We start from the raw sequence: 16,248 nt of genomic DNA, 5'->3' as shown, positions 1-16,248 counted from the left end.
TTGTTGTGCAGAATCAGCCCTCCAAGGGCGATGAAGTAAATATGTCTATACCTCTCGAATTTGAAGCACCTTCTTCTATAAAGGCACCCGGACTAATTGAGGTTAAGTTTGGAGTCCCGAAGGCACCTGCGCCTTTTGAAGTTGCGGTGTTACCACCAAGGGTACCTATTCATGTAGCAATGTCAGACATAACACCGTTCCACTCAAATGCCATACCATGGGATTACACAGCTGAGGCAAGGAGGAAAGGGAAGACCAAGGCGGGAGAAACAATTGCTGCACAGGGTATGACCAGAAATGGCACGGTTTACACTCCAGAGCACCTAGCTGAGTCTAGTAAGCAAGCCTCTGGATGGACTATTGAAAATGGGCCCGATAATCTTTGGAGGAAAATACAAGCTAAGGAGTATTCGGTCATTGAGCAGTTGAACAAAACACCAGCGCAGATCTCCATCCTAGCTCTTCCGTAGAGCTCTGACGCGCACAAAAATGCCTTGATGAAGATATTGAGCGAAGCTTATATGCCCAACAACATAATTAGAGGCGAAATGGCAAATATGGTAGGGCAGGTATTGGAAAGCCACAAAATCACCTTCCACGAAGATGAGCTGCCACCGGAAGGACTGAGTCACAACATGGCCCTGCACATCACCGTGCAGTGCGAGGATTACTTCATCACTAGAGTCTTGATCGATAAAGGCTCCAGCCTCAACATCTGTCCATTGATAACTCTCAGAACATTGGGAAAGAGCCTGCACGAGATCAAAGATGGGGCCATCAATGTCAAAGCCTTCGATGGGTCCCAAAGGTCTACTATCGGAGAGATCAGCCTATGCTTGCAAATGGGGCCAACTTGGTTCGACGTTGACTTTCAAGTGATAGATGTCCCAGCATCCTACAACTTGCTGTTGGGACGACCATAGATCCATGCCGCTGGAGCTCTAGCATCAACCCTGCATTAGGCAGTGAAATTCAAGTGGAATCACCAAGAGGTGATTATTCATAGCGATGGCAGCAACCCCATATACAGTCACTAGACCATCCCAATGGTTGGAGGAAAAAGGAGAATAGGCGGAGAAACATACCACCACATTGAAAGGGTCAACGTTGTAGACAAGGATAAATGGTGGAATAACAAGATTTAAAGTATCCTGAATTGGTGTGGGTACGAACTTGGAAAGGGACTCGACAAAGACCTCCAGGGAATCACCAAACCCATCAAGCTGAAGGAACATGGTACTACATTTGGTTTGGGGTATGAGTACACTTGGGAGGAGTTCAATCACTGGTCGCCACCATGGCGCGGTCCATACTATCCACTGGAGCATCCGATCCCTCGCCTGGAACAGACTTTCCAGTCGGCAGACATCATATATGGGTCAGAGGAAGAGGAAGCATTGGCAGCCATGAAGAATCTGCTCTTGGAAGATGATGATATGGAATGCTGTGTTATTTTCGAGAAGGAAGGGGAGGAAGGCCCTTTCTATACAAGCTGTGAACCGAGGAGAATGCCTCAGCAATTGGTCAATCAAAACCACCAGGGCCCGGAAAGCTTCGGGGTAGCAAGGCTAAACAAAAGCACCATGCATCACATTTTCATTTTTTACTAGCTGATTTTATTTCCACATTGTCTTTTATTTTTGAAAAGAGCTCTGATATTCAAAACAATTACGAATTCAATCGAAGCATTTCAGTTTTTTTTATATATCTCGCTCTTATTATTTTCTCTATCATTCACTTTATTTTACACAACATTACTATTACTTGACTTGACGATGAACCAATGATTGTGACTTGCAATGAGACAACACAACAAACGGATATGGATTCAAAAGAGGATGATATACCAAAAGAGGTCGTCAGAGAGGTTGAGAATTTTGAGAATAGGCCTAAGTCTAACTTGGATGAAACTGAGGTCGTTAATCTGGGAGATACAGAGAATGTCAAAGAAACGTGCATCAGTGTTCACCTGTCACCATCAGAAAAGAAAGAGTACACGGAGTTCCTAAAGGAATATGAAGACATATTCGTCTGGTCATATGATGATATGACTGGTATCAATACATCTATTGTAGCCCACAAACTGCCGACAGATCCAATATGTCCGCCGGTAAAGCAGAAGCTCAGGAAATTCAAACCCGACATGAGTTTGAAAATCAAAGAAGAGGTTACCAAGCAAGTCAAAGACAAGTTTCTCAGGGTAGTAGAGTATCCGACATGGTTGGCCAACATCATGCCAGTACCAAAAAAGGATGGGAAAGTTAGAGTTTGTGTCGACTATCGGGATCTTAACCGGGCCAGTCCCAAAGACGACTTCCCCTTACCAAACATACACATTCTTATCGACAACTGTGCCAAGCATGAGTTGCAGTCTTTTGTTGATTGTTTTGCTGGGTATCATCAGATATGGATGGATGAGGAAGATGCAGAGAAAACGGCTTTCATCACGCCATGGGGAATGTACTGTTACAAAATGATGCCATTCGGTTTGAAGAATGCTGGTGCCACCTATATGAGAGCCATGACTACTATCTTTCACGACATTATACACAAGGAGATTGAGGTATATGTGGATGACATCATCATCAAATCCAAGAAAGCCAGGGATCACATAGAAGACCTAAGAAAGTTCTTCAACAGACTGAGGAGGTACAATCTGAAACAAAATCCCGCCAAATGTGCATTCGAGGTTCCTGCTGTTAAATTATTGGGTTTCATCATGAGTCGTCGAGGAATATAATTGGATCCATCAAAGGTCAAAGCTATCCAAGAATTGCCGCCGCCAAAGAACAAGAAGGACGTGATGAGTTTCCTGGGAAGACTCAACTATATCAGTCGGTTCATAGCATAGTCCACAGTCATTTGTGAACGTATCTTCAAAATGTTGAAAAAGGACGCTGCTACCAAGTGGACTGATGATTGTCATAAAGCTTTGGAGAGAATTAAGGAATACCTGTCGACGCCGCCGGTCTTGGTTTCGCCTGAGCTAGGAAAACCCCTATTGCTTTACCTTGTGGAATTGGATGGATCATTCGGTTGTGTTCTGGGACAACATGATGAAACAGGGAGAAAGGAGCAAGCCATCTACTATCTCAGTAAGAAGTTCATACCATACGAGGCCCAGTATTCTCTTTTAGAACGCACTTGTTGTGCTCTGACTTGGGTAGCGTAGAAGTTGAGACATTATTTCTGTGCCTACACTACTTATCTCATACCCAGAATGGACCCTCTGAAGTATATCTTTCAGAAACCCATACCCACTGGCAAGCTTGCCAAGTGGCAAATCCTGCTAAATGAATTCAACATTGTTCACATGACCTAGAAAGCAATTAAAGGGCAAGCCTTGGCGGATCATCTCGCCGAGAATCCCGTGGACGGAGAATACGAGCCCCTAAAAACGTATTTTCCTGATGAAGAGGTATCTTTCATAGGAGAAGATATTGCAGAGTCCTATGATGGTGGAGGTTGTTTTTCGATGGAGCTGCAAATTTCAAAGGAGTTGGCATAAGAGCAGACCTGGTATCAGAAACCGGTCAGCATTACCTGGTATCCGCCAAGCTCAGGTTCCCTTGCACCAACGCATCAAACGGGCATATGTTCATTCTAGTGATAATTGATTACTTCATCAAATGGGTCGAAGCAGCATCATATAAAGTAGTAAGCAAAAAGGTTGTGGCAGATTTCGTCCGCGACCGCATTGTTTGTTGGTTCGAAATTCCGGAATCAATCATCACTGATAATGGTTCCAATCTCAACAGCGACTTGATGAAAGCAATGTGTGAAAGATTTACGATCAAACACAAGAACTCTACAGCCTACAGGCCTCAGATGAATGGAGTTGTGGAGGCAGCCAACAAGAATATCAAGAAGATACTAAGGAAGATGGTCGAAAGGCACAAACAATGGCATGAGAAATTATCATTTGCCTTATTGGGATACTGCACCACAGTCTGCACATAGACCGGAGCAACTCCCTACATGCTAGTTTATGGTACAGAGGCGGTCATCCCCGCCGAGGTAGAAATTCCCTCCTTAAGGATCATACAAGAAGCAGAGTTGGATGATGCAGAATGGGTAAAAGGTCGCTCCGATCAGTTAGCCCTTATAGATGGGAAAAGGATGAATGCAGTTTGCCACGGTCAGTTGTATTAGAACAGAATGTCCAGAGCCTTCAACAAAAGAGTTAAGCCAAGGAAATTTACACTAGGGAAGCTGGTGTTGAAGAAAATATTCCCACATTAAGATGAAGCCAAGGGGAAGTTCTCTCCCAACTGGCAGGGTCCTTACATGGTTCACCGGGTTCTAACCGGAGGAGCCCTTATTCTTGCAGAAATGGACGGAGAAGTCTGGCCGAAGCCAATCAATTCAGATGCAGTGAAATGATATTATGCGTAACCACTTATGATTCCCTTAATGATGTAATTTGAACTACACCTGACCTAATTCCCGTTTAAGAGGGGATACGTAGGCAACCCTATGGGTTCGGTCAAAATTTAATAATTTTTTTTTCCATTTTCCTCCACTATTGGAACTGGGGCAGAATTTTGAGGAGGACCCTCAAAATTCCGAAGTTGATTTTATTCCACGCATCGGCAGAAGCGCTAGCCCACTAGACTGGGGCAGAAGTTTAAGGAGGACCCTCAAAATTCCGAAGATGATTTTTAGTCATTCAGCACAGCCGTCACGCTCAACAAACTGGGGAAGAATTTTGAGGAGGACCCTCAAAATTCCGGAGCGAAAGAGGTTGCAATGTCTGGAACCACATCGCAGTCGTTGGTTCATCTAAAGAAAACTATTTTCGATTATATACTTACGTTATATTTACTAAATCATGCATAACTATTATCTGAATTGCTGTTGTTTAGCGACGCTACCCCAATGACACACAACGTCAAGAGGCCGGGTAAGACGAGCTAACCTTTTCCCCTTATAGAACTCACGATGTTTTCTTTGGATGCAGGCACTCGACTTGCAATATTGTTAAGTATATTTATGTACGCATACTTTCTCAAGAATGCAACTTCTCAAAACCATCACTTGCCCGCAATTTCTATCCGTACACAATCTCCCCAGCAGTCATATTATTGTAATCGGCTATCAGCTAAGAGATCTTCCTACTAATCGTCCTTTTGCATTTCCTGCATTGCATAAGGCTACCTTTCTGCCTTTCGAGACTAAGCTCTGTCTCCATCTGCATTTTGTATAAGGCTACTTTTCTTCCTTTCGAGGTTAAGCTCTACCTCTATCATCATCTGTATAAGGCTACTTATCTGCCTTTCGAGACTAAGCTCTGTCTCTATCTGCATTTTGCATAAGGCTACCTTTCTGCCTTTCGAGACTAAGCCCTGTCCCCATCTGCATTTTGCATAAGGCTACTTTTCTGCCTTCCATGGTTAAGCTCTACCTCCATCATCATCTGCATAAGGCTACTTATCTGCCTTTCGAGACTAAGCTTTGTCTCCATCTGCATTTTGCATAAGGCTACCTTTCTGCCTTTCGAGACTAAGCCTTGTCTCCATCTGCATTTTGCATAAGGCTACTTTTCTGCCTTCTGAGGTTAAGCTCTACCTCCATCATCACCTGCATAAGGCTACTTATCTGCCTTTCGAGACTAAGCTCTGTCTCCATCTACATTTTGCATAAGGCTACTTTTCTGTCTTCTGAGGTTAAGCTCTACCTCCATCATCATCTGCATAAGGCTACTTATCTGCCTTTCGAGACTAAGCTCTGTCTCCATCTGCATTTTGCATAAGGCTACCTTTCTGCCTTCCGAGACTAAGCATTGTCTCCATCCTGCATTGCATAAGGCTACCTTTCTGCCTTTCGAGGTTAAGCTATACCTCCATCCTGCATGGCTGAAACAATGCCACTTTATTTTCTTGCATTGGCGGAAATATCGCCACCTAATCTTTCTTGCACGGCTGAAATACCGCCACCTTTTATTTACGTCTTGCATCGGCTGAAAAATTGCCACCTTCTGAATTTCATGGGCTGAAATATCGCCAAATTTTCCGAAAACGTCATTGTTCGGAGGCCATGCCTAATCGTCATTGTCCGAAGGCGTCATTGTCCCGAGAACGCCATGCCGTGGCCTGAGGATCCCATTTTATCTTTTGCATATCATTATTCAAAGGCATCATAGTTCGGAGGCATCATTCTCATAGCCCGAGAACATCATTTCATATCCTGAGAATCCTTTACCGCACTTCATGGCCGAGGACATCATGGTCCAAGGACGTCATCCTAACCGTCCAAAGACAGCATTCATGGTGCGATGTGAACTTGCATAACATTTAATTTTTATGCACAATATGCGCTCGTATTGCTCACTTGCAGGTACACCGGCTGGAAACGACCATCTCAGCAGGAGCAATCTCGCTCTGGTTCCCGCAACCTATCGATTTTGCAGAAAACCCCTCTCAATTTAAACATCGCGTTCGTCCTTTTCAAATCTCCATCGGCATATTCCTCTGATGGATCCTGAACTACATATGGCTTGATTCCTGTAAGACCAGGTATATGTAGGCAGCTCAAGAGCTAGAGCTCGGTCAGAATTCTTTGCAAATCGTCTTCTTTCGGTCAAAATTGGCCATTTATCTTTACCCGACAACTCTTTCATCCTTCCCGGGTAAAGAGGGACAGCTGTTGATATCCAATTTTTTCCCTATGTATTTTCATACAAAATACTTTCAAGATAACATATATGTTCATACATAAGCATGCCCAAGTGTTTTAGTATTTTCCCAAATTTTTAAATACTTTTTAAAACCAATTTATTGTCTATTTTAGCAGTACAAAATCCATAATTATTCCCAAAATCATCAATTTTGGTGAATAATTTATTTTATTCCAATATTTACACCAAAATATAATTAAGGTGATTTTTGCATATTTTTACAAAGTTATTTGGTATTTTTTAAGTTAAATTGCATATAATTGCAATTGTAGCCTACTTTAAGATTAATAGCATTTTATAATTATAAAATTGGTTCTAATATTTTTAAATTGATATTTAAATATTTTTTGTTGGCCCAGTACTTTTAATTTGCTTTTAAAATCATTTTTATTATTTTTATAAAATAAAAAGGAAAAACTGACTATTTAACATTCAGCCTTATTTCGTTTCAATTGTAGCCCCTCTCACCTTTCAATTTTAGCCTAAAATTGACCCAATTTCATACTTAAAAATTGGACCAGCCCAATCCTATTTAACCCGACCCTTAACCCGTTTATCCGACCCACCCAACACCCTTTTAATCCAGGCCGTTGATCATTTTGATCAACGACCAAGATTTTCCCTTTCCTTTTTTAATCCGCCCATACCCCTAACCCTACCTCGTTATTTTCTCTCAGCCGCCTTCAGACACTCTCCTCTCTCAAAATTCTCTCGAATGTTCCTGAAACCCTAGTTCTCTCCTGCCATTTTCCAACGCCATCTCACCGGAATCCATGGCTTCTCAGGCCACAGATGGTCTATACTCACCCCTATCCACCATTAGACCTTGGGTGTTCAAGGTCTCGATGTTTGACCTCGACAGTTCTCTTTCAGATCTTCTCAGATCTTCGGTTCTATGGCTTTCGCCCTCTGCTCCGGCATATTCAAGCCTCAGGAGCCTGATTCTCACTCATCCGACTCAAGATCAGACTTTCTTCCAAGTCTTTCTCATTTCTAGGGTTTCTCTGAAACCCTAAGCTATTCGAGGTTTTTCTCCTTTGTTTTCTTAGATCTATGATGTGTCTGTGGTTTACTCGACTTTTAAAGTGTTTTCCCCAAATTTTCTTTTCAAAATCGTTTGTCTTCTATTTAGGGTTTCTGAAAGGTTTTCAAAATATCTTTTTGATTCTTCCTTCTCTTTTCTTTATGTGTGTTCTCCTATACTATGCTCGTATGTTTTCTTTTTCTATTATACATGTTACTCCTGTGCTCACATGCTAATTATTGTTATGTTTTCCTTACTCTTCTACTATATGTGTTCGTTGTTGAGTTCTTTTTATTTGCTTTACTGGACTCTGTTTGTGTCCTTGCTAAGCATGTTTCATCTACTGCTTCTTAAGTTCGTATCACTCTTTCTTCTGAACTTGCCTAAGTTCCGAGCTTTTCTTAAAACATGTTCTTCATGCTTTAAATCAGTTTTCTTTCCTTGTTGTTTCAAACCTGCTATTATATCTGTTTCGTTTCTTATGAGGCTCTGAAACAGACCTTTGAGTCGGTTTCAATGACTTGCCTTCTCATCTTTATGTTTGATCCAACTTGAAACCCCAGGATTTGGGGGGTTTCTTTGGCAAGTTTGATTTTATGTTCGGGTTAGGGTTCTACTTTGGAACCCTGCACTATCAGACTTATTCTATGTAATATGAACTAAATTTGAAACTCTTTGCTTGTGACTCTGAACTTTTTCCATGCTTGTCTTTTCTAATTAGCATGACAACTCCTTCTTGTTTGATACTAGTGTGCTTTATATATGAGAAATTCTTCTTTCAAATAAGGTTACTAATTGATTGATTTCAAATTCCTTTTAATAAGTTTTGACTGACTACCACTGATTTTCTTTAATTGAACCTTCTTTACCTATTCCTGGCTTGGTTCATTTGAACAAAGCCTGTAATTTGATTTCCCTGTATGTTTGATTGATTCCCTTTCCTTATTTTTCACAAACCATGTACCACTAAACTTTTTCCTTAAATAGCTCATGTGTATTTACCCTTCTTGTGCTATTTTGAAATGTTTTTAAATCAAATTTCTTTCCTTAATTGTCTTCTACCCATTTGAAATCGGAATCTCTTGACTGAAGGGAGATTTTGTGTGATTGATTGCAAACTATTCCCTTACCTTTTCTTACTTGTTTTCTGCACTATAAAATGGGCACGACCCTTCTGCACTTACACCACCTTGAACCTTCAGTTCAACACTTTCGACTGACAATTCAATACTTTTACAACACACTTCGAATTGCATACTCTTACGTACACACTCTCAATTCAGCACTTTACACACATAATCTCAGAACTCTCTTCTGAGATTTTCTGACTATTTGCTTGCAATTTGGCTTTACAAGACTACTGCTTTTCTTTCCTGTTTCCCTGAAACTGGTATGTTCTGATTTAATTTTCTGCCTCATCCTTATGTGTCCTTTCTACAGCTTCAGACTTTTGTTTACTTCACTGTTCATGTTCAGTAATTTGTGTTAAATATTTTCTTCCTTGCTTCTATTTCTGTTATGAATCCCTACCCATATTTCCTTCTATATGCCTGAGTTCAGGTCTTGGTCTAACAATATCTTAATTACTGCCAAGGCCATAACCTGATCCATAATGGATCCTAGCTCTCAATGCTAACTAGCAGGCTGGTCAGGGGTGTGCCAGCATCCCAATTGCTAAGAATGACCACTAGTTTGCCCTATCTCTCTTTGATTCCCTTCCCCCATTGTGCACTTACACCTATTCCTAGAATCTTAAGTTTTGCCCCTCTCTTTTGAGCCTTGCTTTGGGACCTTGAGTTCCCTCTGAACTTGGACATCTGAGAGCTGGCATTTCCATACTGCACTATGTTCTTAATTCTGAAATGTGTTTGGGGTGTAAGTACTGCCCTAAGTCGCTTTGAGACTCTTGGGAACTTTGACACGCTCGAAATATGAGAAAGGCTTTGGAAATCTGGATCTCGGAAGTGGTTCAATCTCATATTGTTAGATATTAAGTCTGGATTAGGCTGTTCGGATGCAGTTGTGATTTCTGATGTACTTTTAATTTCTGTCTTATTTTTTATTGGCGTGTAATAATTTGTATAAACTCATGGTATTTTAGTGAAAAGGGGAGGGGGGTTACTTTTATGCACAAAGGGTAGAAATCACGTCTATAGGTTTAATTTCTAAAGTGCACAATTTCACACGTAGAAAGCATGTTTATAGGGATTAATTTCTAAACTTTCTGCAATTACGCATATAGATACCATTCTCATAGGGGTTTATATTTTCTGCACATAATGATACCATTAGGCAAACTGTAGGCTTAACAACAAAGTTGCATATAGATACCATGTTTGTAAGACTCATGTTTAAAAGTGTTAAAATCAGTTGACGTATAGAAAGCATGCCCATAGGAACTTCGAATCTGAACTGTCTTATTTGTGCAAGACAGCACCAACCGTTTTAATTAATATATACTTTGGTAAAGCTGGCAGTCTTCTGCGATTTTCTGAACCTCGTAAGTTAACAAACATTTTTTCTAAACAAACTAGCATTTTCTGAAACTCTCTCTTCTTTCCGATAAAGTTCGTGAAATTTTTTACTTGTCTGCATACCCTTTGAAGTTCCTTTCATTTCTTTTATACCTCTTCAAAATAGAGAACTCTTTTCCTGATACTCGTTTTACTCTAAAAAAAACTGGTAACTCTTTATAATCAGTCTGCTTTTCGAAATCATTAGTTCTATCCAACACATAGCTAAAAATGGTTCAGTTTTTGACAACTGCATTCGAGTGAGCCTAATGCGGACTTCCTGTCTAAAAGTATGAGTTAAACCAATCCGCTTATCATTCTAATTTTAAAGACCAAACCAGTACGTGCAAGACATGCTAAACCCTATGGCTTATGTGATTTAAGGAGGTTTACTTGAGCCCTTACTTGCTTATTTGCTCTCCCCTTTATTGCATTGTGTGTTTTGATTGATGCATTAGTTTTTTGTCCTTTGAAACTCCCCAAAGGCCCCAAATACCTTACCCTTTAGGGTTAGTAGTCTCAATGCCTCCGAGACTGATAGGATTGGGGCGGGTAATAACATGCAATAAGTAACGATACCATTCCGCGCTTTAATACCTCAACGGGGTGGGAAGGGTAGATATGGATATGATGACCGGTGCGCTAATATCACGTGCGACCCCTCTTCTGAGGAGTGATTGCTGGATATTGCATTGAAGTGATCCATATTAATCATAAACCTAGGACCCCCTCCCATTATTTGCTTTCATCTTTTCTTGTAAAACTATTCAAATTTTTCCATAAATTTCTGCTCTTTGTATTTGCTTTCATAAGTTTTCAACCTAATTGCAATGTTATATACAAATCCTTATTTGAGCCTTGATTGTTTACTTGTAAAGTCACAATTGTAACATGGTCGGGACCACACTAATGGATCTTGAGGGGTACCTAACACTTTACCCTCGGGATAATTTCTAGCCCTTACCCTAATCTCTGGTCTCTTAATCTCAAACCCTTCTTAAAGTGTCCTAATGCACTATAATCATTAGGTGGAGACTCTTCAAAACTCCAAAACCCAATTCTCGAAAGGGAATAGAGTTGTCCTCCCAATGTCGTATACCCGATTTCTCGAGAAAAGGGGGCGTCGACAACACCGCCGTAAATATATTTATCTATTTAGTACGCTATTGTAAATAAGCCTCCTAAAGAAGCTTATCACTTCGATACTCGATTATGGATAAACATTACCCCTGGTAGAAGATTATCCATACCGGGTATAATAAGCTTATCCTTTCGATACTCCGTTATGGATAAATATTATCCTTGGTAGAAGATTATCCATACCGGGTACAATGAGATTATTCTTTCAGTACTCCGTTATGGATAAATATTACTCCCAGTAGAAGATTATCTATACCTGGTAGAATGAGCTTATCCTTTCAGTATTCCGTTATGGATAAACATTACTCTCAGTAGAAGATTATCCTTGTATAGTAGCAGCTTACACAACAACTTCCTTTCTTGTATAAATAGAAGAGATTTCAGTTCATTATGTACATCAGTTTGAATTCGAATAATATATCAGTTTCTCTCTATACTTGTATTTACTTTACAGTCTTTATTTTATAACACGTTATTAGCACGAGACTATGCCATCTCGAGCAAATATCTTGAAAGTATCTGAGGTAAGAACTTTCTTTTCCTAAATAATGTAAAATCTTTCTAAACTTGAATTTGTAGCCTTCGATATATTGAACAAAAGCTATATGTCTTGGGTGTTTGATGCTGAAATTCATCTTGATGCGATGGGTCTGGCAGACACCATCAAAGACAAAAATCAGGCATCAAACCAAGACTGTGCCAAAGCAATAATATTCCTACGCCATCACCTTGATGAGGGCCTAAAAATGGAATATCTTACTATTAAAGATCCAGTCATACTGTGGAATAATTTAAAATATAGATATGACCACCTGAATATGGTCGTTCTTCCACAGGCATGATATGATTAGACTCATCTAAGGCTACAAGATTTTAAATCTATCAGTGAGTATAATTGTACTATGTTCAGAATTATTTCCCAATTGAAATTATGTGGTGATAATATTACTGATCATGATATGTTGGAGAAAACTTTCACCACTTTTCATGCCTCGAATATGCTCCTGCATCAGCAACATATAGATGGGATTTAAAAAGTATTCTGAACTTATCTCACATCTTCTTGTAGCAGAGCAACATAATGGGCTATTAATGAAAAATCATGAAAGCCGACCTACTGGTTCTTGTCTATTCCCTGAAGTGAATGAGACGAACTTCCACAAAGCTAAACGTGGAAGAGGTCATGGCTCTAGTCGTGGTCATGGCCGTTGTCGGGGAAGAAACTCTAATCATGGTAATAATGCACAAAAGAACCCTCCTCACCACCAGCAGTGGAAAAGGAAGTAACAAAAGCATGAAGCGGTGCAAGCACCAAATGTAGAAAATGCATGCTATAGATGTAGAGGAAAAAGGCACTGGTCATGTACTTGTCGTACGCCAAAGCACCTGGTTGAGCTTTATGTCACGACACGGATTTCCCACCCTTGAGAGTCATGATGGTGCCTACTAATATGAGCTAGGAAAGCCGACAATTGAACAAATTACCGTTTTATCCATTTTATATTCTTTAACAATTATGAAGCAATAACATTTAAACAACAGAAATTACCATAAGCGGAAGGAAAGCAATAAACTATCTGAGCATGAATCCAATACAATTGTTTGAACCTCTACTACCCAGAACTGATGTCACAGTACCACAGACGATCTAAGAATGCTACATACAAGTCTGAAAATAAATAATACACTATTTCTGAATTAAGGAAATGAAATAAGAATAAAGGGATAGAGGGAGACGCCAGGGCATGCGGACACCTGCAGGTCTACCTTGGATCTCACGTGGACTAAAGGCAGCCACCCAATCTACAGTACAACTGTTGTTCCTCCGGGATCTGCACATAGTGTAGAGTGTAGTATCAGCACAACCGACCCCATGTACTGGTAAGTGCCTAGCCTAACTCTGATGAAGTAGTGACGAGGCTAGGACCAGACTACCAAATAAACCTGTGCAATTCAACTATATACAACGGAAAAAAAGAACAGTAATATACAGTTAAGTATGAGAGGGGTAACATGCTGCGGGTGAACTACCAATTTAGAATAGAAAGACAACAGATAATTAAAAGAAACAACATATCTCAGATATCAACAAAGAATCAGAAATCAATAAGTGCACGACATCACCCTTCGTGCTTTTACTCTCGTCCTCACCAAAGCAATCAAGTAATTAAAATGTGCACGGCATCACCCTTCATGCTTTTACTCTCGTCCTCACCAATGCAACCAAGTAATGAAAATGTGCATGACATCACCCTTCATGCTTTTACTCTCGTCCTCACTATATAATCAATATAATCGGCACGGAATGGTACATCGTGCGACACGACATCACCCTTCGTGCTTTACACTCTTTCCTCACAAATCATACACGGCATCACCCTTCGTGCTTTAACACTCTCTCATCAAAATAATACACGGTATCACCCTTCGTGCTTTAACACTTTTCCTCACCCAAACAACAATCACAAATAATAGGGCAAGGGAATAAATGAAATTACAATAAGAATCTCGGCAAGGGAACAATAGTTCAACAATCAAGTCCCAGTAAGGGAATAACATCAAAAGAAGCATCAACATCCTGGCTAGGGAGATAACATCAAGTATAACAAATTCCCGGCAAGGGAGACAATATAATGATTCTCTTCTTTTTTTCACTTTTACTTCACAACTCACTTCATAACTTTGAGCCAATGCTAAAAGGTTCAATTTCCACTTATACTTTCACATTTCACTGTACAACTTGAGCCAACGCTCCTCAATGTTCAAATGTCACAATTACTTCCACAAACTTTGCCCAACAATAGAAATCATCATCAAAGCATGAATAATACAACGAAGCTATAATAATTACAATATAAGACTCACGGGCATGCTTGAGACCAACGTATAGATACTCGTCACCATGCATATACATCGTACTCGACAAATACCACATAGCAAATAGGACTCGACTTCTAATCCTTAAAGCTATGTTTAGACCAAACACTTACCTCGATGCTAGGAACACAATTCACGTCAACTATCGCTTTACCCCTTGATTCCACCACCAGCTCACTCGTATCTAACCACAAGTTACTTAATTACATCAATAAACGCTAAATGAATCAACTCCAATGCATAAAAATGAGTTTTCCAAAGTTTTACCCAAAAAGTCAAAAATTGCCCCCGGGCCCACATGGTCAAAACCCGAGGTTCAAACCAAAACCTGATCATTCATTCCCCTACAAACCCAAATATATAATTTATTTTGAAATCGGACCTCAAATCGAGGTCCAAATCCCCAATTTTTTGAAAAACCTAGGTTCTACCCAAAACACCCAATTTCCCCCATGAAAATCATTGATTTTGAGTTGAAATCATGTGAAAAGATGTTAATGATTGAAGGAAACGAGTTAAAATTGACTTACAATCAATATGGAAGAAGAGTTGTCTTTGAAAAATTGCCTAAGAGTGTTTTGGTTTTGAAAGAGTGTGAAAAATGAAAATTTTCCGACTAAGTTATAAAATTGCAGGTTGGCGATATGGGAATTGCGACCAGGGTTCGCAATTGCGAACCCAGACTTCTTCTAAGTTCGCATTTGCGAAAATCGGCTCGCATTTGTGAGCTGGGAAATGCGACCAACATGTCGCATTTGTGACGACTGGCCACAAGCTGGGGGATCACATTTGCGATTAAAACACTCGCAATTGTGAGATAGGCTGGCCTAGGCTACTTTCGCAATTGCGACATAACCCTCGCATTTACGAAGGCCTGCACAGAAACAGCTAAAGCCTGCAATTCCTTAAGTCCAAAAATCCACCCCGTGGACTATCTAAAACTCACCCGAGCCCTCGGGCCTCCAAACCAAATATAAGCAATGACCTTGCCATCCTGCATCAACACCGTACAAAGTCCAATACGAGATGCATCACAATAAATTGTATAAGGCCCTGATCCTGTGGACAAAACCAACACCAGTGCCGTAGTCAGAGCTGTCTTGAGCTTCTGAAAGCTCGCCTCACACTCATCTGACCATTTGAACTGGGCACCCTTCTGGGTCAACCTGGTCATCGGGGTTGTGATAGATGAAAACCCCTCCACAAACCGACGATAGTAGCCTGCCAATCCCAAGAAACTCCGGATCTCTGTAGTTGATACTGGTCTAGGCCAGTTCTTGTCTGCCTCAATCTTCTTTGGATCAAAATGAATTCCCTTTGCTGATACAACATGACCCAGGAATGAAACTGAACTCAACAAGAACTCACACTTCGAAAACATAGCATACAACTAACTATACCTCAAAGTCTGAAGAACCACTCTAAGATGCTGCTCGTGCTCCTCCCAGCTACGGGAATAGATCAAAATATCATCAATAAAGACTATCACGAACGAATCCAAGTAAGGCCTGAACACTCAGTTCATTAAATCCATAAAAGCTGCTGGGGAATTTTTCAACCCGAATGATATCACCAAGAACTCATAATGCCCGTACCGAGTGCGGAAAGCTGTCTTAGGGACATCGGATGCCCTAATCCTCAACTGATGGTAGCCAGATCTCAAGTCAATCTTCGAGAATACCTTGGCACCCTGAAGCTGATCAAACAAATCATCAATCATCAGCAATGGATACTTATTCTTGATTGTAACCTTATTCAACTGCCGGTAATCAATACACATTCTAATCGATCCGTCTTTCTTCTTAACAAACAACACCAGTGCACCCCAAAGAAAAAAAACTAGGTATAATGAAACCTTTCTCAAGCAAGTCTTGCAACTGCTCCTTCAACTCTTTGAACTCAGGCGGGGCCATACGATACAACGGGATAGAAATAGGCTTAGTGGCCGGAGCCAAATCAATGCAAAAGTCAATATCCCTGTCGGGTGGCATACCCGGCAGGTCTGAAGAGAATACCTT

This window comes from Nicotiana tabacum, chromosome 8, assembly GCF_000715075.1.
Source record: "Nicotiana tabacum cultivar K326 chromosome 8, ASM71507v2, whole genome shotgun sequence".
In the NCBI taxonomy this organism is placed as follows: Eukaryota; Viridiplantae; Streptophyta; class Magnoliopsida; order Solanales; family Solanaceae; genus Nicotiana; species Nicotiana tabacum.
This window is presented reverse-complemented; position numbering follows the sequence as displayed.